Here is a 25,584-nt window from a genome sequence, read left to right on the forward strand (position 1 = left end):
CCATCTAAGGTTGGTCTTTCAAAGTGGGTAACTGACTAAACCGGGCAGAATTTATGCTATAATGGCCATAATGGTTGTCAGTGAAGCCTGTGTTTTGAAGTATGTCTGGATAGATGCCTCTTTGTTTGCTAAGCAAGCATTTGCCAAGGTGAGGAGACTATTGTCTTTGATAAATTGAGTTTTAGAAATTTCTTCAAGCAAACAGTGAAGTCATTTATATTATATTTCTTGGGCAAAGTTTTTCTGGAAGAAATCGCTAAGTCATGTTGACATAGGGGGTCAAACGTCTTATGTGAGTCATATTGACATAGAAGTTCTCCAATTTAACTTGTTTAGACTCAAACTTGTATTCACACTAAATTAAAAAGTTATTCTTTGCCAGCTATACACTCAAAATACCTCAGGAATTCCAGAAAATACCTTTTATGTAACAGGGCATCAGAAAATGATTTTCAGAGATGATATCTTAAAGTGAGTCTTGAAAAATTACAAGGGTATAGAAAAATAGAAAAGAGTAAGAAGAAGAAATAGAAAAGGGTAAGAAGGCAATTAGGAGAAAGAGTATGGGTTGAAGCCCCAGTGATGGCATTTGTGAAGAAAAATGAAGAGAATATTTTGACTGAGAAAACCGTCTAACTTTGAGAGAATAAGGTTTTTAAAAAATTTTTTTGCTGAGTACATCAAAGCCAGATTATGATGGACCCTACATGCATAATTAAGGGATCACTATATCTCTATTTACATTTATAATTAGGGCTTCCCAAAGATCTTTACATTTTTTGAATCTCATGACTTGTTTTCAAACATACCCCAGATCACATTGTTTTGGACGTGGTGGGGAGTGGGGGAGATGACTTTAGCAGTAGTAAGTAAATTACCTAATACAGTATTCTGCACATAGAAGGCATTCAATAAGTAGTAGTTGATATTATTATTACATTTCATTAAGCATTAAGATTTTAGTGACATTGTAATCAGGTATGCGGAAATGGTTGAACCCTGTGGACGTGAAAGAATAGTGAAACAAGAATTACAATTTGATTAATAGGCTGCACACATGCACTCAAGGCTCTAGGTTTAAACGTACATTTGGATCATGAAGCGTAGGCCCACTCTTTGAAAAGAAAAATAATAGATGAACAGTAAGAAAAATTAAATTTATTTACCCGCTTATGTACATGCTACCAGAGAAGAGAATTTGAGTTGGCAATATTCCTAAGGGAAATCCCTACTGATGTTTTTATCTTTTCCTCCCTGAAGGGAAAGAAATAAGGCAAAAGCAGCCTGGAGCCTGTGTTCCTGCGTTTTGTTGTTGTTCTTTGTTTAGAACACAGTGACTCTGCCCACTGGCAACTGTAATCTAATTTATGTCCTGAAATTCTGACCAGCCAGATGAACTACTCCCGTGCTTTGGGACAGAGTAGCTAAGAAAAAGGTAGACAGAGGTATGAAAAGAAGACAGGGTACTGCTAAGTTTCCTGACCCCTACATTCTTCTGTTTTGGCCCTCTCTACAAATTCACTTGGGGTAAGGATGTGAGTTTAGGATAGATTGATGATACTTTTCAAGAGACCTAGAAATTTCTCATTCTGCCCTGTGTATCACTCTCCTCTCCGTGGGATTCCCAAAGGTGCTATATCCACAATGAATAAGACAAGAAAGGGGACCAGGCTTGCTTTATTAACAGCTGTGCAAGAATCTAACGCTCACAGTGCAAAACTCCACATTAAAAGCTGAGCTGGCAGATTAGGATGAAGGTCTCCTATCTTTTTCTAAATCTACATTTTGAGATTCTGCACTGTTTGGATGGTCATACAAAGAAAGAAAATATGAGGAGAACAATATGGCCAGGCCTACACTATATATCTGACTTAAAATTCCCTGGATAGTCATAAGCACCAGATGGGCAGAAAGGAGAAATCTGCATTTGGTTTTCAGGACCTATTAAAATATATTTTCCTTTCTACTAGAAATCATGACCCATTAATATTCCAAACTCTGAACATTTATGCTAGTAACACTTTTTCCATTGCCAGGGAGCACAAAAGAAGTGAACAGTAGAGCCAGAGAAGGGGTTGAAATTTCTTTCTCCCTACTAGAGTTGCAGGCATTTGCTTTAGAAGGAGGAGATCTGTGAGGAAGAGAGTATTGAGAGGCATGCTTCTAATATTACCATACATACATCATTTATCCCTGTAGTCTCTTTAGCTGGTCAACTCTAGGCTACTGATTTCATTATACCAGCTGGCCAACCAGTTAAAGCCTGAATAGAGGGACATTGCTCATGACAGAATTTAATCTCCATAGGAGCAGATTATATTTGTCGTTTTCAGTGTATGACATAGTGCTTGATAAGTATTCGTTGAACTGAATGTATGACTGCTCGTTTGCATGTATTACCCATTCTTTGAGAAGTGCTGAATCAGGGATCACCTGTACCTGCCCTCATTTGCAGGTACATACAATCTGGGTTATTTTCTTGCATGGTGGAAAGACTTTCTAGCAATTCTTTCTGTCATGCCTTTTCACTCAGATGCCATGAAAGCTAAAATCTCACCTTCCCAGGCTACCCTGCCATTCAGGGTAGCCATGAGGCTCACTTATGGCCAATGAGGAGTAAGCAGAGGTCTGCTGTTATGTCTCTGGAAAGTTTTTGCTCTATTAATAAAAGGGAAAGACACAAATGATGCTACCCTGCTCTCTTCTTTCTGCCTCAAAATGGACATTTGTTTAATATTTGGTCAGCCATCTAAATGCCCAAATCTCAAAGTGAGGTTGAGAGAGTCATAAATGTTGGCACTGACACCTCAAGTCACTGAATCAATACCGGCAATTGCCTATATCTAAGCTTGTTGCCACACGAGGAAAATAAAACCCTTACTAATTTAAGCTAATAGAAGTTTTTCGTGTAGCCATTAACATTCTTGACTGTTGCAGAACTTATCTGGGAAGAAAACAGAAAAAAATTGTAAAACTCAATCACCCAAATGGATCTCATCTGAGTTGAAATATGATCATTTTCCTTTTTGCAATATAAACATATTCAATCTGCATCTGTGTGATACTTTCCCCAGGTGCACAAGAGTGAAGATGGAAAGTGTGGCTTCTCTGGGTTTTTACTTTTAAGTTCAGGAACAAATATAGAAAAATCATTATCCATAGAGAAGAAAAAACTGGGACTCAAATTTCAAGTGTCTGACTTTATTCTGTACGCAGGGCCCTGATCCTTGAAGCTGGACTTCCCACTCAGGTTTCACAGATCTACATGTCTGATTTTTGAAAAGGTGCTTTGTATTGCAACAATGTGGTTGTGCACTGCATTTCTTTTATGTATTTGCACTGTTGTATATTTCTTCATTAAGAACACAACAGATATACCAAAAAAGAAATACGTTGGCTGGGTGTGGGGGCTCACACCTGTAATCCCAGCACTTTGGGAGGCCGAGGTAGGTAGCTCATGAGGTCAAGAGATTGAGAGCAGCTTGGCCAACACGATAAAACCCCATCTCTACTAAAAATACAAAAATTAGCTGAGCATGGTGGCACATGCTTGTAGTCCCAACTACTCAGGAGGCTAAGGAAGCTACTCAGGAGGCTGAGGAAGGAGACTCACTTGAACCCAGGTGGCAGAGGTTGCAGTGAGCTGAGATCACACCACTGCACTCCAGCCTGGATGGCAGAGGGAGACTCTGTCTCAAAAACAAACCAACCGACCAAAAAAGAAAAAAAAAAAAAGAAAGAAGTTAATGAAATAATATATCTTAAGGACTTATGGTTTATACTAAGACAGCTGGCTTTAGCATTTTAAAATACCATATTATTCTAGACTATTGTGCTTCCAGGAAATGGCCATACATTTCAGTCAGCTCACTAGCAAAAAATATAGGGAGTTAGACAAATTTGAAATTGGATTCTGGTTCCACCATGTATAGTGATATGAGTCACTTGCAGCTAGTATACTGGTTAGTTCTTAGGACTGTGACTTCAGACAAATAATTAAACCTATCTTAATCTCAGTTTTCACAGTTACAAATGAATTACTAAAACCAGTCAATAAGGTTGTGGTAAAAAGTAAAGAAATATACTTGATATATAGTATTAGCTATCATTATTTTTAATTAGAACTTGACAGACACATATCCACTCTTTTGGCATTATGGTTTGTTGGTACGTCCACAGGTTCACTCTTTCTGGGATGAGACAGGGGAAGGATAATGACAAACCAAACCACTGCTCCAGATCTTCAGTCTATGCTCCTCCACATTCCTGGGTAGCTGCTTAAACCATATCGACCAACAGCAATTTAGAAAACAGGTTAATCTGAGTGATGATGACCTTTGTTAAGCTATCTCCAGGATCCCAGAGGTTGGCAGGGCTGAAATTCAGAGGTGAGAGGGAGGTCAGAATCAGTCCCTTTTGGAAGTCAGAGCTGCAGATCAGTTGGAGCAAGTAGGAGTTTCCCTGAAGAGGCCCTATTCTTGATGCCAGAAAGAGGAAAAGCAGATGTTTCCTCACCATCCACCTTCACTGCTAGCTCCTCTGCTCCTCTGTAGATTAAAGGCTTCAACAGCTGCACTCTTTGTTAGTTTATTGATCTTGAATAAAGGAATTCTAGACAAGTTCTTTATTTGGTACAACTTGTCCAGGAGCTATAGATTGTGTCATAAAAGTGTGCCTGCCAGGTTGTTTCGCTGAATCATAAGCCAAGCTGATTTTCTGGAACTGACAATCATACAGTAACAGTTTCCAGCGTTTGTAACCTATCCTAGTGAATGTGAAAGGCAAATGAGGCAAATCCCAGAGATAGATTTACTTATTTATTTACAGAATGGAGAAGTTGAGATGGGGATTTGCCTGAGTCTAGGAACTTACCCTCAATGAGCCCAGGTTCTCCCAAGACAATGTGGGCTTAGAAAAGACCTCATTCATCATTTGAGATTTGCTATTAAATAGCCATGGTTTCTTAGGGATCATACAACATTTGGGAATCTTCTGCTACTCCATCGATAACATGAGCTTGCATGTTTCCAGTTATGAACAAGGGTACTACCAGCTCTAATGCTGTAATTCTTTGATTAAAAATGGAAGCATTGCAAATTTGGCTGATGAATGATGATATGTAAATAGATACAACACCTTTCCTTGTCTTCATGATGATAAGAATAGCATCATGCTATATGTTTCTGGACTGGAATATGCCTTTTAGTGTACCTAAAATTGCCCCTTTCAATATACACAAGCAAATGTAAGTGTCAAGATTTTCTGGTGATAAATTTCTACCACTGTCAGATTCCTTTGCAAGCAGATAATAGGTTATTAATCCCTGGGGCTTATACTTAGTACAGGATATGTTATTTCACTAGACCCTGTTATTTTGGGTTGAAGAAATACAGAGATGTATGTATTCTAGTACTATAAAAAAGCCGAGACTTCCAAGACTGTAGAGTTAAACTGGCACAGGCCTGCAGCGCCACCTGTTGGCTATTGTGTTAATATAATAATAATCACAGAATCCTAAGCTTTCAGAAAAGAAAGCTTATTATCTCCAAAGTATGTATATGTGTGTGTGTGTATATATATATACGTATGTACATACACACATATATATATACACACATACATATATAGGAAGGGTATGCGCAGGCCAAGTTTAAGTTAAACTCACTTTTATTTGAAAAGAAAAAAAAATGTGTCCCTAGAAAATGGGTGGGGCTAATGAATTCTGAATGGCCGTGAGGTGACAACTGATTTTCATTTACTTTATTTTTAAATGAAGCACTAGAGGAAAATGGGAAGATGGGATAATAAAATTTCTAAACTGGATAAGTTTTTAAGTAATAATATAACCTCCTTACGGTGCAGATGAAAAGAAAATAAAACAGAATGGAATGTATCCCGTAACAAGAAGCTGGGTATCCCAAGCTACAGAGCTTGGTAGTGAGACTGCCTGAACTAAAACTAACTTCAGATTTAGTTCACAGTTCCATCTGGGTAGCTTTCTTTAAAAAGGTACATTTTAAGAGATCTTCATATTCTTTATTTTTACCGGAATTATAATGAGTATCGGGGCAATTCTTGCAATATCCTTATTTAAATTTACAGAATTGTGGGAGTAATAATTAGTTATTAACCCTCCTTTCTATCTCCCTGTTAAAAACTTTCAACAACTGTTAACATGCTTATGGAATCTAAACTTGCCAAAAACAATTTCTTTCTTTTTTTTTTTTTTTTCTCCTTACTCATGTTTCTCAGCAATTCATTCCCTTCCTCCCACTAGGATAGAAGGATTTTTTGTGGTATGTGGATGAGGGGCTGTGGTTCCATTGAGACATATGTACTTCCAGTTCCTGGGTTGTGGTTCCCTGAAAATGCAAATTGCTCACTTGAGACAACCAAGAGCCAACAACAACAACAACAACACTTCCAACTTGCTCTCCTATCCTAATCACGTCTCCAGGCCTATCTGAAAGGGATGGAAACTCAATAGAGAAATGGGTCATAGCACCGCGAGATCTGACACAGGGTAAAAAGCAATTACTACTCTCAGTAATAAAAGAAGACCAAAGGAGTCCAGTCGTCCAGTAGTGCTCAGAAACACCACCTTGGACAGAAGTCAGAAACATCTACCAGGAACAACATTTAGAATTTATATTTTTTCAAAATTAAAGACACCTTTATTTTTGTTTATTTATTTATGTTTTTATTTTATTTTATTTTATTTTGGTTTATTTTATTTTATTTTACTTTAAGTTCTGGGGTACATGTGCAGAAAGTGCAGGTTTGTTACATAGGTATACATGTGCCATGGTGGTTTGCTGCACCCACCAACCCATCATCTAGGTTTTAAGACTGCATTCATTAGGTATTTGTCCTAATGCTCTCCCTCCCTTTGTCCCCCACCCCTTGACAGGCCCCATTGTGTGATGCTCCCCTCCCTGTGTCCATGTGATCTCATTGTTCAACTCCCACTTATGAGTGAGAACCTGTGGTGTTTGGTTCTCTATTCCTGTGTTCATTTGCTGAGGATGATGGTTTCCAGCATCATCCATGTCCCTGCAAATGACATGAACTCATCCTTTTTTATGACTGCATAGTATTCCATGGTGTATATGTGCCACATTTTCTTTATCCAGTCTATCATTGATGGACATTTGGGTTGGTTACAAGTCTTTGCTATTGTAAATAGTGTTGCAATAAACATACATGTGCATGTGTCTTTATAGTAGAATTATTTATGATCTTTTGGGTACATACCCAGTAATAGGATTACTGGGTCAAATGGTATTTCTGGTTCTAGATCCTTGAGGAATTGCCACACTGTCTTCCACAATGGTTGAACTAATTTACACTCCCACCAACAGTTTAAAAGCATTCCTATTTATCCACATCCTCTCCAGCATCTGTTATTTCCTGACTTTTTAATCACCATTATAACTGGCATGAGATGGTATCTCATTGTGGTTTTAATTTGCATTTCTCTAATGAACAGTCACGATGAGCTTTTTTTCATATGTCTGTTGGCTGCATGAATGTCCCCTTTTGAGAAGTGTCTGTTCATGTCCTTTGCCCACTTTTTGATGGGGTTGTTTTTTCTTGTAAATCTGTGTAAGTTCCTTATACATATAGCCAAGAAAATCCTAAGCAAAAAGAACAAAGCTGGAGGCATCACTCTACTTGACTTCAAACTATACTTCAAGGTTATGGTAACCAAAACAGCATGATACTGGTATCAAAATATATATAGACTAATAGAACAGAACAGAGACCTCAGAAATAACACCACACATCTACAACCATCTAATCTTTGACAAACTTGACAAAAACAAGCAATGAGGAAAGGATTTTCTATTTAAAAAATGGTGCTGGGAAAACTGGCTAGCCATATGCAGAAAACAAAAACTGGACCCCTTCCTTACACCTTATACAGAAGTTAACTCAAGATGGACTAAAGACTTAAATGCAAAACCCAAAACCATAAAAACCCTAGAAGAAAACCTAGGCAATATCATTCAGGACATAGGCATGGGCAAAGACTTCATGACTAAAACACCAAAAGCAATGGCAACAAAAGCCACAATTGACAAATGGGATCTAATTAAACTAAAGAGCTTCTGCACAGCAGAAGATACTATCATCAGAGTGAACAGGCAACCTACAGAATGGGAGAAAATTTTAACAATCTACCTGTTTGACAAAGGTCCAAATTTTTATATTTATTTTTTAAATGAATGACTAATAGCACATTAATTCTTAGGGAGAAATAGCACTCGTACTCATCTCCTGTAAGCAGTAAGGAGAATGAAAACATAGGAGCCAGTTCTTTCTTTTATAGTCAGTTTTAAGGGAAGAGGGTAGTGAGTATTGGAGACTTTAGAGAGGAAAGGAAAGCAGGGTACATCAAATTGGGTTAACTGAATGCTATTTTCATGCCCTTCAAAGTGATCTTAGAGACTTCATATTGGAAAGGTGCATGGGTCCCCAAACTAATTTTCCATTCAGTCCATTGCCCAAACTAGATGATAAAGGATTGTCCATAATTCTTTCTCCTTTAACCCCTATCAATTGTAGCACTTCCAAAATCTCTCTTAATCTAACCTTCCCTTTTCATTCTCATGACTACACTTTAGCACAAGTGACCTATTACGCTGCAACTGCCTCCTAACTAACCTCTTGCTCTGGAAGTCTATTTTTTTCCCACATGGTTACCTTCATTTTTCTTAAATGAAAATGGGATCATGTCCTTTCCCTGCTTGAGACCACCAACCAGGGAACAGAATCCAAGCTTCTTAGTACGATATATAAAACTTTTCAATGTGGCTTAAATTGGAAAGTATTTTCCTGTTCAGCCTCATTTCCTGGACCAACACACCTCCAGTCCCTCACAATTCAGGGTCTCTTTTGCCCCACACCCTTGTGACCTCTGCATCTCTGTCTATATTTATAGTCAATTTCTCCAGTCTGTTGTGCCCTTCATACCCATCACTAGGCAAATTCCTGTTCATCCTTCAAGGTCCATTTCCATTCTCACTGCCCCTAAGGAGCCTTCTCTAAAGTTCTCAGCCATGGAGCTTCTCTGTTGTATATACTTGCACTCTGCTTTTTTATTACATTATTACAGCGTGAAGCTCATTGTATTGTGTAGCTCCACTAGCATATTAGTCTTCCTTAGATGATGAGTTTCTTAATGTATAGATCTTGACAGACCTTTCTAGCACTTCAAATTGTTATCATGCACTATTCTACAATATTTACTAAAGATTAAGCATGAATCCTTCACTATGCTAAATATGAGAAATACAAAGATAAGCCATGAATGATGCCCACATTAATGTTACTCAAAGCCTACTGTTTCTGCATTCTAAGTATTCAAACAGTTGGCACTATGGTTTTAAAGCTTGTCTCCTCCAAAAGTGATGTTGAACTTTCACCCCCAATGTGGCAATGTTGAGAGGGGGACTTTGAGAGGGTATCGAGTAATGAGGGGTCTTCCCTTATGAATGGACTAATCTGTTCACATATTAATGGGTTATCATGGGCATGGCCCACTGGTGGCTTTATAAGAAGTGCGACCTGAGCTAGCACAGTAAGCTTTCCCTGCACTGCCTCAGGACTCTAAAGAGAGTCCCTGCCAGCAAGAAGTCTCTCAACAGATGCAGCCCATCAACTTCAGTCTTCTCAGCCTCCAGAACTGTGAGAAATACTTTCCTTTTATTTATAAATTTACTCAGTTTCAGTTTTCTGTTATAAGCAACATAAAACAGACTAAGACAGTTAGAGAAAGGAGAAGAATTTTATGTTTTCTGTACTGACTGAACTTCATTGCAATGTGGTGATTCTCAGTGGTGATTCACCAAAATCAGTACAGTAGACAGTACAGTAGACCCTCAAGCAACATGAGTTCAAACTGCATGGGTCTATTTATACATAGATTTTTTTAATGAATGCAGTTGACCCTCCACCAGGTGGGTTTCATATCCACAACCAAATGCAGATCAAAGATACAGTATTCAGGTGCTGGGAAACCCATCTATATGCAGGGCAACTTTTTGTATCCACAGGCTTTGCAGGGACAGATGACTATAATAGGATTTTGGTACATATGAGGAGTTCTGGAACCAATCTCCGGTGGATACCAAGACACAACTGTATATGTAATATGTACAATTTTAGCTCTTGTGGGTGGATATAACAGATAGTATCATCTTGATTGTCATGTGTATTGCTTTTTATAAAACTTTGAAATCACTGTCCAATGTCCTGCCTGTATACTGTATAGTAGTACTCTACAAGCACAGACTTCTCAATAAATAAGCATATGGATGGATGAATAGATGAGCTACTAGAATGATGAACAGATGGATAAAATTGAGTTCCTGATTCTCTTTCCATGAATATCCATTGTACTTGGTGCTTAAAGCTGTGGGCTATGAGGTGCACACTTTTTGTTGATATGTAGAACCATTATCGCTTTTCTGAGCTCTTCTCTGTCCAGTATAGGCATAAAGATTGGAAATAGCATTCCTCAGTTGTCCTTGTTAGCTTGAGTCTAGTTAAATTCTACCAGAGAGGCACTTTAATGAGATTTAAAAACAGAAGAAAAGGAGAAGCTATTATCTTCTGGTGGCAGCTGTAGGCAGGTGAGTGGGCATTGGCAGAAAGCCAGTAAGGGCTTTTGCCTGTGGCTTCATATATCATATCATAAGTTGCCCATGTTGGTCCACAAGTAACTGAGATACTTGGAGATGATTTTGTTGAAATTCCTCACCTTTTAGGTTTCTTGAAATTTCCTATGTTGGTCTTAATTCATCCAGCTTTCCAATAATTGTGTAAGTTTTTCCTATAGTAAATTTCTTTCTATCCAAAATACACAGAATAAATTGTAGTTGACACAGACTTTTGTTTGGAAAACTAAAATAAAATGGTTACCTATACTAATGAATATTCAATTCAAAGATCTTTATAGTCTTTGAATGCACGTGCACGTGCGCGCGCGCGCGCACACACACACACAGTCAATTCTGGCTTAAATACTTTCTTTAATGGAAGGCTCATTACTTCACAAGGTAGCTAATTACCCTCTGTGAGAGTTTCTAATTAGAAAAAAGGTAAAAATTCATCTTTTTTACACCTGAAATGATTAGCCGTCATTACTCATTTAGTTTCTGATTCTGTAGCTACTCCACCTCTAGAAAGTTCATAGGCTCTGAGCATTAATGGTGTCCACAGGCAAGTCTAAGATCCATACCCTTGGATCTTCTGCTAGAGATAAGTAGGAAAGTAGAATAGTCAAATAATTATGCACATTTTCTTAGGGTGACAAATTCAGTTTAGGTTTGATAATATAAATATACCTGACTACTGGAATATAAGCTTACTAAAGAGAGTGGCAAAATCTTCAAATCATTCAAATTCCCGTTACCTTTAAATTCCCAGTACTAAATATCATGTTTCTTTGTTGCTGAGCTGAAACCAAATAAATGAGAATGTTTTAAAAACCTGTAAATCTAGCATCAAAAGAGAGAAAACTTTTTAGCTTCCCAAGTGTTTACATTGGTTCACTTCTAAGGAAGTAGCACAATTTCTTTTACAGTTCAGACTCTAGATCAGAATAAAATATTTGTTATAGTAGAAACTAACACAGTACAGAGTTATAATCACTCCTGTAGGACATGAGAAAGTAAAAATATTTAAAACCAAATAAGTAGAAAATAAAAATATTTAAAACCAGATAAGTAGCAGGGAACTGCTTCAGTTTTTCATGCCAAACTTAACTAAGTTTGAATAACCTTACCGAAAATTTAGCAGCTGTTTATTGATGATCCTTTTGCCTTTAACATATTCAGAAATAACATGTATACATTTTTTCAAAAGTCAACAAAATAAGCAAAAAGTTACTATATTGTCATGTGTTTTAGAGGATGTATAGCATATTAACATGTTGTAGTAATATTTTATTGCTATTATTATTAAAATTTTGAATGAAACTTTGAGTTCTGGCCAAGATGACGTGACAGAGACTGGATGTATCCCATCTAAAATGAAAAAAGATGGACAAAATATATGCAAAGAAATGGTTCTTAAAAGCTTTGACATAAGGCAATGAACAGAAATATTTGAGAAAAAAAGAAAGAAAGGAGTGTCCAGGATGTGATCCGGGAAAGGGGAACTCAGGTGGAACACAGCAGTATTTGTGAGTTGAAAACATACAGCTGGGTGTGTACAGGAAGGCCAAGGTGTCTACACTTTGCAGGACAGAGTACCAAATAAAAGAAATCTATATGCAGGGGTCCCCAGACATTTTCATAGGGTCCCTCTTAAATCTTCAGCTGACTGTTGGTTAGCATATTTTTCTGAGAAAACGATCAAGCCTGGGAATGTAGCCACCAGAGAAAATTAGAGAAAATGCCCAGAGTTCATAAAGGGCCAGAAATACTGCCTCTTACCACCATCCAGTATGTAGCCCCCCTCATAATTACTCACGAGACAGTGGACAGCATACTCAGAAGACTTTTATCTCATTATGCTGCTCTCAGCTTGCCTAGCAAACCTTGAAAACAAGACTTAAATGGATCAAACTGTTTTTAAGTAACTTATCTACATTTTAGAACAAGATTTGGAATATGTACAAGAATACAAAAATATCCATCCCCCCAAAAGGTAAAATGTGTAATGTCTGGCATCCAGTCAAAACTTATCATTTTGTAAAGAAAGAAGATAATAAAGCTATAATGAAGACAAAATATCAATCAATTAAAACTGATTCAGAATGACACAGAGGAGACAGATGATAGTTAATAGGAACACTAAACCAGTTATTATAACTATAGTTCATATGTGCAAGAAGCTAAAGAAAGATTTAAGATGTTAAGTAGAATCATGAGGATATGTATTTTTTTAAAAAAGACCCAAATCAAACTTCTAAAGATAAAAACTACATAAAGAGAAGAAAACATGAGTTAACACAAAAACATAGCAATAGAAACTATCAAAAGGGAAACAAACAGGAAAAAAAAAATATATTACCTGAAAAAGAAGAGTATCAGTGAGCTGTGGGACAATTTTGACAGCCTAATATACATGTAATTGGAGTTTACAACAGGAGTAGGGAAAGATAAAGCTATCCGGAGACATGAGACAAAAACCTTTCTATTGATAAAAATTAAAGGTCAAAGTAACTGAGAAGCTCAATGAACTCAAATGATAAGACACATAGGGAAAATTGAAGCATCACATATTATAATTGATTTCCTTAAAACAAGTGCTAAAAAGAAAATGTTAAAAGTAGTCATAGAACAAAGACACATTTTATGTAGAGGAAAAAGGATAAGGATGAGAGCAGATGTCTTGTTTGAGACAATACAAGATAAGAGACAATTTTATGTGTTAGTAACATTTTTAGAGTACTGAAAGAAAAAAACGACAACCTTGAATTCTTGAGCTAACAAAAATACTTTTAAAAATGAAAGCAAAAGAAAGACTTTTTCAGGCATACCAATGCTGAAATAATTCATTTATAACCGTTCTGAACTATAAAAAATGCTAAAGGAAATTCTTCAAGCAAAAGGAAAGTAATACCAGATGGAAATCTGGATCTATACAAAAGAATAAACAGCACCAAATAAGATAACTATGTGGGTTAATATAGATACATTTTGGTTGTTATTCAAGTCTCTGCAAAAGATAATCAACTGTTGAAAGCAAAAAAACTATAAGATTTATAAGATTTCTAAAAACAAGATGTCTGGAAACAATAGCAAAAAACCAGGAGAATATAAATGGGTATTTCTCTGCTTTGTGAGGTCCTAATACAAAAGGAAGTGTAATAGTACTTAAAGATGTAAGTTAAGATTGAATATTATAAGCCCTAAAGCAAACACTAAAATAGCACAAACTAAAACTAATAAGCCACATATAAAATAGGATCATGTGAAACACTCAGTTAATTCAAAAGAAGACAGAAAAAATACCAAAAATATACAAGTTGGAAAAAAGAAGTAAACTTGCCTTTATTTTGCAAGATAGTGTAATCATCTGTGTAGAAAGTTTAATGTAATCTACAAATCACTATGAATATTAGTGAGTTCAGCAAGGTCACAGTGTACAAGATTAATGTAAAGAATCAATTGCATTTCTACATACTAGCAACAATTGGACATTAAAATTTAAAAATGCCATTTACAACATCAAAATATGAAATACATAGAAATAAATCTGACAAAAATGTATAATGCTTGCATACTGAAAACTACAAAAAATTGCTGAGAGAACTTAAGGAAGTCAAATAAATAGAGAGAGATGCCACCTTCATGATTAGAAGATGACTTATTTTTAAGATATCAATTCTCCAAATTAATCTATGGATCCAACACATTCTAAGTCAAAATCATATTGGCATTTTTTTGGGTAGAATTTTACAAGCTGATTCTAGAAATCATATGAGAATGTAAAGGCTCTACAGTAGCAAAGTAATACTAATAAATAATAACCTTGAAAAATAAAAATAAATTTGAAGAACTTACACTACCTGACTCCAATAGTTATACATTTAGATAGATATAATAATCAAAACCATACTATACTGGTGTCAACATGGACAACTTAACAAATGAAACATAAGATAGAGTCCATAAATAGAATTACTTGTGTATGGTTAATTGGTTTTCATTAAAATTACAAAGGCAATTCAGTGGAGAGAGGATAGTGTTTCAAAACAAAGGCTTCTGGAATGATTAGATATCCATATGCCAAAAAAAATCAAAACAAAAAAATCATTGATACCTTGCACCATATACAGAAATTAACTTGAAATGGATTATAAAAAAGATGTAAAACTTAAAACTACAAAACTTCCAGAAGAAAAATATAGAGGAGATTTTATGACCTTGGGTTAGGCAACTATTTCTTAAACCAATACCAGAGGCATGATCTGTCAAAAAATAAACAAATTGGACTTTATCAAAATTAAGAATTTCTCACTAAGTGCAGTGACTTATGCCTATAATCCCAGAACTTTCAAAGGTAAGGCGGGCATATCACTTGAGGTCAGGAGTTCGAGACCAGCCTGGACAAGATAGAGAAACCTCATCTCTACAAAAAATAGAGAAATTAGCCTTGTGTGGTAGGATATACCTGTGGTCCCAGCTACTGGGGAGGCTGAGGTGGGAGGATCATTTGAGCCTGGTTGTCAGAGGTTGTAGTGAGCCGGGATCATGCCACGGCACTCCAGCCTGGGCGACAAGCCAGACAGTTTCAGACCCTTTCTCAAAAAAAGAATAAAAATTCTGCCCTTCAAAAGATACTATTATATGGTAATATAAGAGAAGCTGTATGCTGAAAAAATATATTCACAAATCACATCCAATAATGAACTTGTATCAGGAATGTATAAATCACTCTCAAAAATAACCAATGAAAAAACACATGGGTTAAAAGAAAATTGGACAAATAACATGAACGAACACTTCACTAACATATAAACATACAGCATATAAACATAAAAAACATGTTCAACATAATTGGTTATTCGAAAAACGCAAATAAAACCATATGTGACACTACTACCCATCTATTGGGATGTCTAAAATGTAAAATAATCATATCAAGTGTTACTGCGGCTGTAAAGAAACAAATTCCTATACTGCTGCTGGGAATGTAAAATGCCCCAATCAGTTTGGAAAAGTTTGGAAGCTTCTTAAAAAGTTAAACATATGCCTACCATATAACACAGCTATTTCACTTCCAAGTATTTACACATGACAAGTGAAAGCCTACCTCCACACTTTTACATGCATGTTCACAGCAGTTTTAGTTGTCAGAGGTCTAAACTGGAAAATGCCCATTTGCCCCTCAAAAGATGAATGGATAAATAAATGATGATATATCTAAACAATAGATTAGTACTCCTCAAAAAAAGGAATGAACTACTGATACACCAAAACATGGCTAAATCTCTAATCATGCTGAATGAAAATGGCCAGACAAAAAAGAGTACCTACTGAAGGATCCCATTTGTATAAAATTCTAGTCAATGTCAACTAAACTGTAGTAACAGAAAGCAAATCAGTGATTGCCAGAGAATGGTGAAGGGACAAGGAGGGTCAGAAAAGAAGGATTACAAAGGAGATGAGGAAACTTGTACCTTGTCTTGGTTTTGTTTTCATTGGTGTGTACATACGTCAAATAAGTGTAAAGTTGTACACTGAAATATGTGCTGCTTATTATGTCAAGTAAATCTCCACAAAGCTGTTACACATTTTTTTTGAATGAGGTAGAAAATAATTTATGAAAACCATGAAGCAAAGAATTGTCCATTGAAGCAATGATAATATTCAAGATTCTGCCTTATGCCAAAACTAAGGATTTGGTTATCAGTCGTAACTATCATATGAACTCATAAAACCAACTACTTTGAGAAACCCAAAGATTTCCTTCTCTAGGGATGGTAATCGCAAAGGGACTGGATTTCACTTTGCTGTTTCTCACCTTCTCAGATTATAAGTAACAGGGTAGGGTAGAATATTTTAGTACACCATGCAAAGGCCAATACATAGTGGAATCAACAGCATTTCCTATTCTGATGCTCCATGCTTCCAGGACTTATGGCTCCATCCACATGCATAAGGTATGCTTGTGTTTGGCTACCTCTCTGGCAAATGCTCATGTCTGTTTCATTTAAGATTACAAATGCTAGACCTCATGACCTCTCTCTACTTTATTCCATTTTCTTTTTATCATGTTCCCTTTGGTTGGGGAGCAGTTTTGGATTCTTCTCTCTTCTCACTCTGTTTCCTTTAACCTTCTATCTTCAGATTCACTGTGGGCCTTTCTTCTTTCCTACATTAATAGCACTTGTATACCTCATTGGTCTCAACTTATCTACCCACTTCTTTCATGAAAATCTTACTTCCTTCTTCCTGTCATGGTCAAGTGCTTTTTGTTATGCTCCTTTATTTCTTCAAACTCATTTCAACAGTAGAAATAAAACTACTCTCATTATATATAGAGAAATATATATTTTATATATTATATATAGGAATATTATATATGTGTGTATACATATTGCTTTCCTACAATGTAAATATAAAACAAAAAAGAAAAACAAGGTCTTACACAAAGTAATATTGACAAATTAGTCTCTAAATTTGATGTAATCCGACAAAAATCCCTATGTGATTTATATCTGTGTAGCCATGCTATGTATTATATGGCAGTTATTTTCGTACATTTCTGGTGAAAGTGAAAGTTGGTAGAACAATCTTAGTAAAAGGATTTCCAGAATTTAGTGAACTTGATGGTCATGCACACATGCAACAGAATCTAGAATAAATATGATACTGGTGGTCTTTTTACACAATGGACTATACACAGCATTGTATTTCAGCTATGACTATGAACAAGTAGGGATCAACCTTACCCAGAATGCTGAGCAAAAGAAACGAAACACATAAAGGAATACAATATGATTAAGTTCATATAAAGTTCAAAAATAGATAAAATTAAGCTCTTCTGGGATACATGTTAGGTGGTAAACTATCCTGAAGAGCAAGTAAATAGTTACTGTGAAATTCAAAATGGTATTTTCCTCCAGGAGAAAGCGAGGGGTTGAGTTTGTGGGTGCTGTCGTGCAGGTTATATTCTGTGGGTGACAACACAGACATTCGCTTTGGAAATTTTTGTTAAAGCCTTTTTTTTTTTTTACTTTTTAGTGTGGAGTTTATATTTCACAAATGTCAAAAAAGATCATACTACATATAATAACCTGCTTATTTTTTAGCTTGGCAATTAATAGTGATTATTTTCCCAGACAATTAAATAGGCTTTTGAAGATGAATCTGGCCAGGTGCAGTGGTTCATGCCAGCACTTTAGGACACAGAGGCAGGAGGATCACTGGAACCCGGCAATTTGAGGCAAGATAGCAAGACCCCATCTCTACAAAAAACAAACAAACAAACAAACAAACAAAACAAAACAAAAAAAACTAGCCAGCCAGCCAGGCATGGTGGCGTGCGCCTGTAATTTCAGCTGCTTAGGAGGCTGAGGTTGGAGGATCACTTGAGCCTGGTAGCTGGAGGCTACAGTGAGCCATGATAGGGTCACTGCACTCCAGCCTGGGTGACAGAGTGAGACACTGGCCCAAAAATAAAATAAAAATGAAAATAATAATGATGGATCTTAGGGGGCACAAAGATGCAGTTCTCTCAGATGAATAAATCTAGAAATCTCAAGTACATTATGAGAACGATAGTTAATAATGTTGAATTGTATACTGGAAATTTGCTGAAAGAGTAGATTTTAATTATTATTCCCCCTAACCCCCTGCTTACCTCCCTAAAAAGAAGAAAAGTAACTCTGTGAGATGATGGATATGTTAATTTACTTGATTGTAGTAATCACTTCACTACACATACATATATCAAAATATCATGTTGTATACCTTAAATGTATACAATAAAGAATAAATAAACACAAATGGATCTCAAAAGATGACCTTCAATCTATGGCACCATAATTTATTTAAATGCTCACCCAATTTTGTATATTTTGACTTTGCTATTCTTTTCTCTTATAAAACAGAGCACGATAGATCTACATATGTGTAACTCTTTGCTTCATCTCCTATTGTTTCCTTAACATAACATATTAGAGGTGCAATAGTGGAGTCAAATAGCATGCATTTTACAATCCATGAATATAAAATCTATGAATATAAATGCTCCTGCCAAGTTTTCCTCAAGAAATTTTCCATCAAGTGAGACTTCTACCAGCCTTTTATGAGACTGCTCATTTTCATTCACACTCACCAGCATGGCTATTAAAATGTCTTCGCTAATTTGATAATTAACTAATTTAAGTTTCATGAGAGTAGAGACCTTCATATTTTTCACCAATATGACATCTTGCCCATACTAGGGTGCTCAATAAATATTTATTAACCAAAATAATTATATATAACTTATTTGAACTGGCATGTATTGCTGAAAGTTCACTTCGAGTTATTACTATAAGTTGATATCTTCGCAGATTTTTTTTCTTTCTTATATATTCTGGCAAATGACCATCATTATTACTTATTATCCAGGGGCATGCTTTTTTAAATATATAATTTAATCTCCATGGGTTTATTTTGTCTTGGTCAACTCTTGAATTAGTTTCTGTGTTAGAGCATTAAGTATCCCACTAGTAGTAGTAGTCACTATAAGGTACCCCTGCATAATCCGATCATATTACAAATTAATGTTTGTAGCATGCACGTGTGTATATACCCATCTATATACTTGCATTCTTAATGAGGACAGTAGAGCATATTGATTATGATGAAGATCTATAAAGTTGTTTTACACATAACTACATATACCTTGCCCTCACTGGTTTAGCAAACACTATTATATGATTCATCTACTTGAATGGAGAAGAGATAAAATGCTAGATATTATGTATAAAGTGAAAAATCACCTTTTCAGATTAACTATTGTCTCTTCCCAAACAGATGTTATCTCCTGAACATTTGGGCAGTACGTATTTTATTGATTTATTTAGATTATGAAAAACTGAGTTAGTTTAGCATGAATTTTCAATGTCGAGTTTGTAATTGCTTGAAGTTTGTCACTAGGAAGATAAAAAAGGATCAGATGGCATTGCCCGATGGATGGGATACGGCTCTTAATCTAATTAATTGAAAGTAAAAATGCAATAGTGTGATCTAGTTTCAGGATTGATATAGTTTTAGCCATAAGCCAAGATTTACTTTTTACCTCATGCCTAACAACACAAACTCTATGAGCAAATGATATGTTTTTTCACTGATAGGATCTTAGAATATAAAACAATCTATCTTTTACCATCCCATTCCCATTTATTTAAACAAGGGTCACTAAAATTTTCTTACCACCAAATCTGATTTGTATTAAATACCTAATCAATAAATATTCAATAAAAGTGGCTCACGTTTAAAATCCTATGAATGCTCCATGTCCTTTAATGCTGTTGACAATTTCCTTGAACTACTTTGAGACCCTGACCTTCGATTTCATGGTATATATATTTTTTTCTGGATATTTTTCAATAACTCTGACCATTCTTTCTTGCTCTTTCTTCATTTGTTTTTTAAACATTGGCCTTCCCAGTTCATTTTCTTCTCTCTTTTTTCTTAAAGTCCTTTTCCCTTTCCACTAGACACTCTCACCCATTCACTGCCATGGCTTTAACAACCACCTACAATCTTTTAATGCTTAAATTACTTTTTCCAGCCCAGAGCCCCCCGTGAACTCATCGTCAGCCCCCACCTGCTCTTCTTTCTGTTTTCCTTATCTTCATTGGCAGCACCACCACCCACCCAGTCATCTGAGTCAGAATTCTCGAAGTTCTGTTCCATTCTCATCTGATCGCCTAAATCCAATTAATCTATAAATCCTTCCAATTTTAAGTACAAGTAATTCCTAAAATCTTCTCCATTTCTCTGTCTGACTACTATTGTCTTTGAGCACTTCTCATTATTCTTGACAAAACTTGGAGTTTCCTTACCAGGCTTTTTGCCTGTAGACTTACATCTTCCAAATTGCACCCAGAGTACTATATAACGTAAGTCTGATAATATATCTCCTTTATCTGAATATATTTAATGGGTCTTTATCTCTTACAAGATCATGTCCAAACCACCAAGTAGGGCATTCCAAGCCCTTCATAATCTACATCTGAAGTCTCATCTTCAAGCTCACTAAATACTCCTACTCTCTCTGCATCATACTCTATTGAATTATTTCTATATCTTCAGCACCTCTCCAAGCTGTTTCATATTTTTATTTTATTATTATTTTTATTTATTTTTTATTTTTGAGATGGGGTCTTGCTCTGTTGCCCAGGTTGGAATACAGTGGTGGGATCTTGGCTCACTGCAACCTCTGCTTCCCTGGCTCAAGCGATTCTCCTGCCTCAGTCTCCCAAGTAGCTGAACTCCCGAGTAGCATGTGCCACCACACTCCGCTAATTTTTTTTTTTTTTTTTGTATTTTTAGTAGAGACAGGGTTTCACCATGTTGGCCAGGCTGATCTCAAACGCCTGACCTCAGGTGATCTGCCCTCTTCGGCCTCCCAAAGTACTGGGATTACAGGCCTGAGCCACCGCACCTGGCCTGTTTCACGTTTTTACACTTTGCATTCATATTCTTCTACTTAAAATGACCCTTTCTCACTCACATCTATGTGAAGTTTCTTTTAAGAACCTTTCTTCAATCATTAGATAATCACTTGCTATATGCTATAACAGTACCAGATATATGCTGCATATAACCTGTTATATTGTGATTTACTTGCTACATATCTCATATATCTCATATAAATGTCCTTGAGGATAGAAACTATTTGCTAGTCATCTTCAGTGCTCAGCACATGGATCTGCTTAAATATTTTTAACAATTAGATGAATGGATAAATTAATAAATATATTTATGAAGTACAGGTAAGGAGAACAGTATGTAAGTTGGTTTATTTATGTTATTTTGCTACAATTTATGTTCAAAATATTATTAGATCAGTGCTGCAAATAAGTTAGAAACATAAGGCAAGAATCAAACTGATTGTGCATGATGTACTGCTAGGTTGGAAGTCACTTGTCAGCTACATAACACTGAGCAAGTCACCTAACTATAATATTTTGTACTCCAGGTTCCTCATCTGTAAACTGAGCATGATAATACCCACCCATGCTAATTAGGTTATAGGCTAACATTCTATAAAAAGATGTTCTAAAATATGACTTAAAGATACACACACACACACACACACACACACACACACACACACACCCATTGGAATATTTGCATTGGAAATGCAAAACCAGCAATGATCTTTGAAGATGATTCCAAGTTCACATGTATTACTTTGACTCTCATTCTTTTCGAGAGAACTTACACACACGGCCACCTATTCTTGCAAAGGATGTTAGGAAATATACCCTCCGTGTGGGTGACCATAGGCACATAGTGAGGACTCTATAAATATTATCTACTATTTTTCTTTATAGTCAAGTAAACAGATTCAGGAGGTTTAAATAACTTGCCTTGGATACTCACAGAGAGTAAGTGAAAGAGTAAGACTCTGAACTCTGGTCAGCCTAAGCATAAAGATTTCCAGCCTTCCCACTACCTAAAATGTACTGCACACTTAATGGAAACTGGAAAAGTAGAAATCAAGTCCTGTTCTTGTTCTATAATGGCATTTGTGTTAGTGAATGTACCCGCTGTGTTCTTCAAATGGCTTTTTTATGTCAAAGTTCATGGAGTCTCAAGTTTCTCCACTTCCAGTTATCCCTGGAAGTATTTGGATTCTTGTCTGGATTTTGGCAATATCTCAGAGATAACATCATCAAAGGAGCTGGGAAAAGGAGTATCTGCATTCATTAAGAGAAATAAGTTTTCTGCCATATTTTATGTTCAGATAACTTTTTCTGTTATATGCAACAGAAGGGTTGGCAGGCTGGTCTCAGTTTTGAGAATTACAATCCACTTTTAAGTTCTTTGCCTAGTGTAGTGGTTGAATGGTGCCCCTAAAATATATGTCCACATCCTAACGTCTGTAACCTGTGAATGTGACATTATTTGGAAAAAATAACTTTGAAGATATAATTAAGTCAAATACTTTGAGATAAGATTATCCTGGATTACTGACTGGGCCCTAAATCCAATGATAAGTGTCTTAATAAGAGTCAGAAGTGAAGACACAGGGAGAAAAGGCATGTGAAGAGAGAAACAGAGTTTAGGGTTTTGCAGCCACAAACAAAGGAACACCTGGGGCCATCAGAGGCAGGAAGATGTAAAGAAAGATTCTCCTCCAGAGTCTTTAGAAGAAATGTATCCATGTCAACACTTTGATTTTGTACTTCTAGCCTCCGGAATGGTAAGAAAGTAAATTTATGTTATTTTAAACTACTTAGTTTGTGATATTTTGTTCTGGCTGCCCTAGTGAACTGATACAACTATTATAGAAATTTTAGCTGATAATTTGTTAATCAAGATCTGAAAGTAATGAGTAAGAGTGAAGGCACTGAGGCTAACAACACTTTTTCTACTTCTAGATCCCAAAGAATATGAAAGGGTGAAAGAATGTGGTAGAAAATGCAAGGAAGAGTGAGAAAGAGCAAAAGAGGGAGAGAGCCTCCTGAGCTGATAGGGGGCAGGATGCTCAGAGACTGCTTGAGGACCCAGGCTCATGGGGAGGTGAGCAGATGCTGCAGGGGGCTCATCACATAGCTTCAGGGCCAACTTTCAAAGATACTCCATCCTTCCTGGGAGGCTTTCTTCCCTGGGTGACCTATCTACACTCTGAGTCACACATAGTATTTGTGTATCATTATGGTGAATTCCTCTAGAAATACTTTTAACTTTCAATTTTTAAAACACAACAAATATATATGGAAGGGCTAACTGCACTGTGGGTACCATCTAGATGTTATCCCTAGAGAGTATTCCTGGGGAAGTCATGGCAAAAATGTCATGGCTGCGGGTGGCCCTGGTGAAAGAGGAGATTCTCTGCTGCTTTCTGCCAAGAATTCAGTTTTGTTAATAATTATTAAAAGTATTAGTTGACATGGCATTTCTATAGTATGTTGTTAGTATAACTATGCTTTCACACAAACTGTCTCATTCATTCTTTACATTAGCCTTGTATGGTGAACAAGGATAGACATTATGATACTTTTATTAAAAAATTCTAATTTATTAAGTGAAGAATCAGGGCATTTAGCGACTTCCTCCAGGTCATAAAGAAAATAATGAATGGAACTGGAATTAAAATGGAAGATTACTGATTCCTTTTATCCAATCTTAATTCTATGTTGTTCTTTCATCAACTATTCAACCAACAATTATTAAGCTTCTAATATATTCAATGCTAGGCATTAGACAGAAAGAGGCGTAAAAGATGGAAGAGTCCCTATTTCAGAAACATTGTGGTCTTCACAGAAAGACAAGCATACAAATGCCTATCTAACTCTTAAGGCAAAATGAAATATAAGGAGCAAAGCCCTGTGATAATTCCTTATAATAACAAAACTTTAATATGTTGTAATGGTGATTGGTGTCTTTTCTCCAATTAGCACCCATTATTATACAAGCATGTGGGCAAAAGTGAACATAGGTAGTGAAAGTTAAGAAGAGAAATGATTTGACATGTATGAAAGTGCAAGGTGTCCCTGCATCACAAATATTCTTCCAGATGAGAAACTGAAACCACCAAATGGAGAATTTGTGGTTTTGCTGTCACTATCCTGGATGTGTCAGCCAGCTGCAAAACCCAGACTTGTCCTTTTGATATTTAAGCCAGAACAGACAACTATCATTCAGTGGTACGCAGGACCAGGACACATTCAGGTCCTGCATTCAGATTCTTATTCCAATTCTGCTCAAGCCAATGCAAATTCTGGCCTTCATCTGACTTTAAAAAATCATTATGTGTTCCAAATAAGATAACTGACAAATGAAAGAAAATGAAATTTAAATGTGAACAAAATCTGCTGGATGGTTTCAATTCCCCTTATTAAAATGTTTTAACATTGTTTTCCAGTTAATAAATTTTCTATTTAAAATAATTCAAACGTGGTTTTCTTAAATTATTCATTATAAAATTTGATTTTAAGCCAGGTTTTCTTGCCTCTGCATTCCATTGGCACATGTTGCTCAGAGATGGTGAAACATAACTGCTTTCTTCTGTAGTAGAATTTGTATCTAGACGTCAGAAAGCCAAAGAAGATCCCATTAATAAGACACGTTAGAGACCATTTCCACTGTGGGAATCCTTCAAAGATATTGTTGGTTGGTTTTCAGACTACTGCAATAAAGCAAATATTGCAATGAATCTACTCACACAATTTTTTCAGTTTCCCTCTGCATATAATAGTTATGTTTACACTATTATCTAGTCCATTACATGTGCAAAGCATTGTTTAAAAAATGTACAGATCTTAATTTAAAAATACTTTGTCCCTAAAAAATGCTAATAATCATCTGAGCCTTCACGGAACTATAATCTTCTTGCTTGTGGTGGATCTTGCCTGGATATTGAAGGCCGCTGACTAATCAGCATTGCTGAGGGGTGGGTGGCTGTGACAATTTCTTTCTTTTTTTTTTGTTTTTAACTATACTTTAAGTTCTAGGGTACATGTGCACAACGTGCAGGTTTGTTACATATGTATACATGTGCCATATTGGTGTGCTGCACCCATTAACTAATCATTAGGTATATCTCCTAATGCTATCCCTCCCCCACCCCCTCCCCACAATAGGACCTGGTGTGTGATGCTCCCTTTCCTGTGTCCAAGTGATCTCATTGTTCAATTCCCACCTATGAGTGAGAGAACATGCAGTGTTTGGTTTTCTGTTCTTGCGATAGTTTGCTGAGAATGATGGTTTCCAGCTGCATCCATGTCCCTACCAAGGACACGAACTCATCTATTTTTTATGGGTGCATAGTATTCCATGGTGTATATGTGCCACATTTTCTTAATCCAGTCTGTCACTGATGGACATTTGGGTTGATTCTAAGTGTTTGGTTTTCTCTTCTTGTGATAGTTTGCTAAGAATGATGGTTTCCAGC

Source organism: Colobus angolensis, unplaced genomic scaffold, assembly GCF_000951035.1.
Source record: "Colobus angolensis palliatus isolate OR3802 unplaced genomic scaffold, Cang.pa_1.0 Scaffold56, whole genome shotgun sequence".
Taxonomy (NCBI): domain Eukaryota; kingdom Metazoa; phylum Chordata; class Mammalia; order Primates; family Cercopithecidae; genus Colobus; species Colobus angolensis.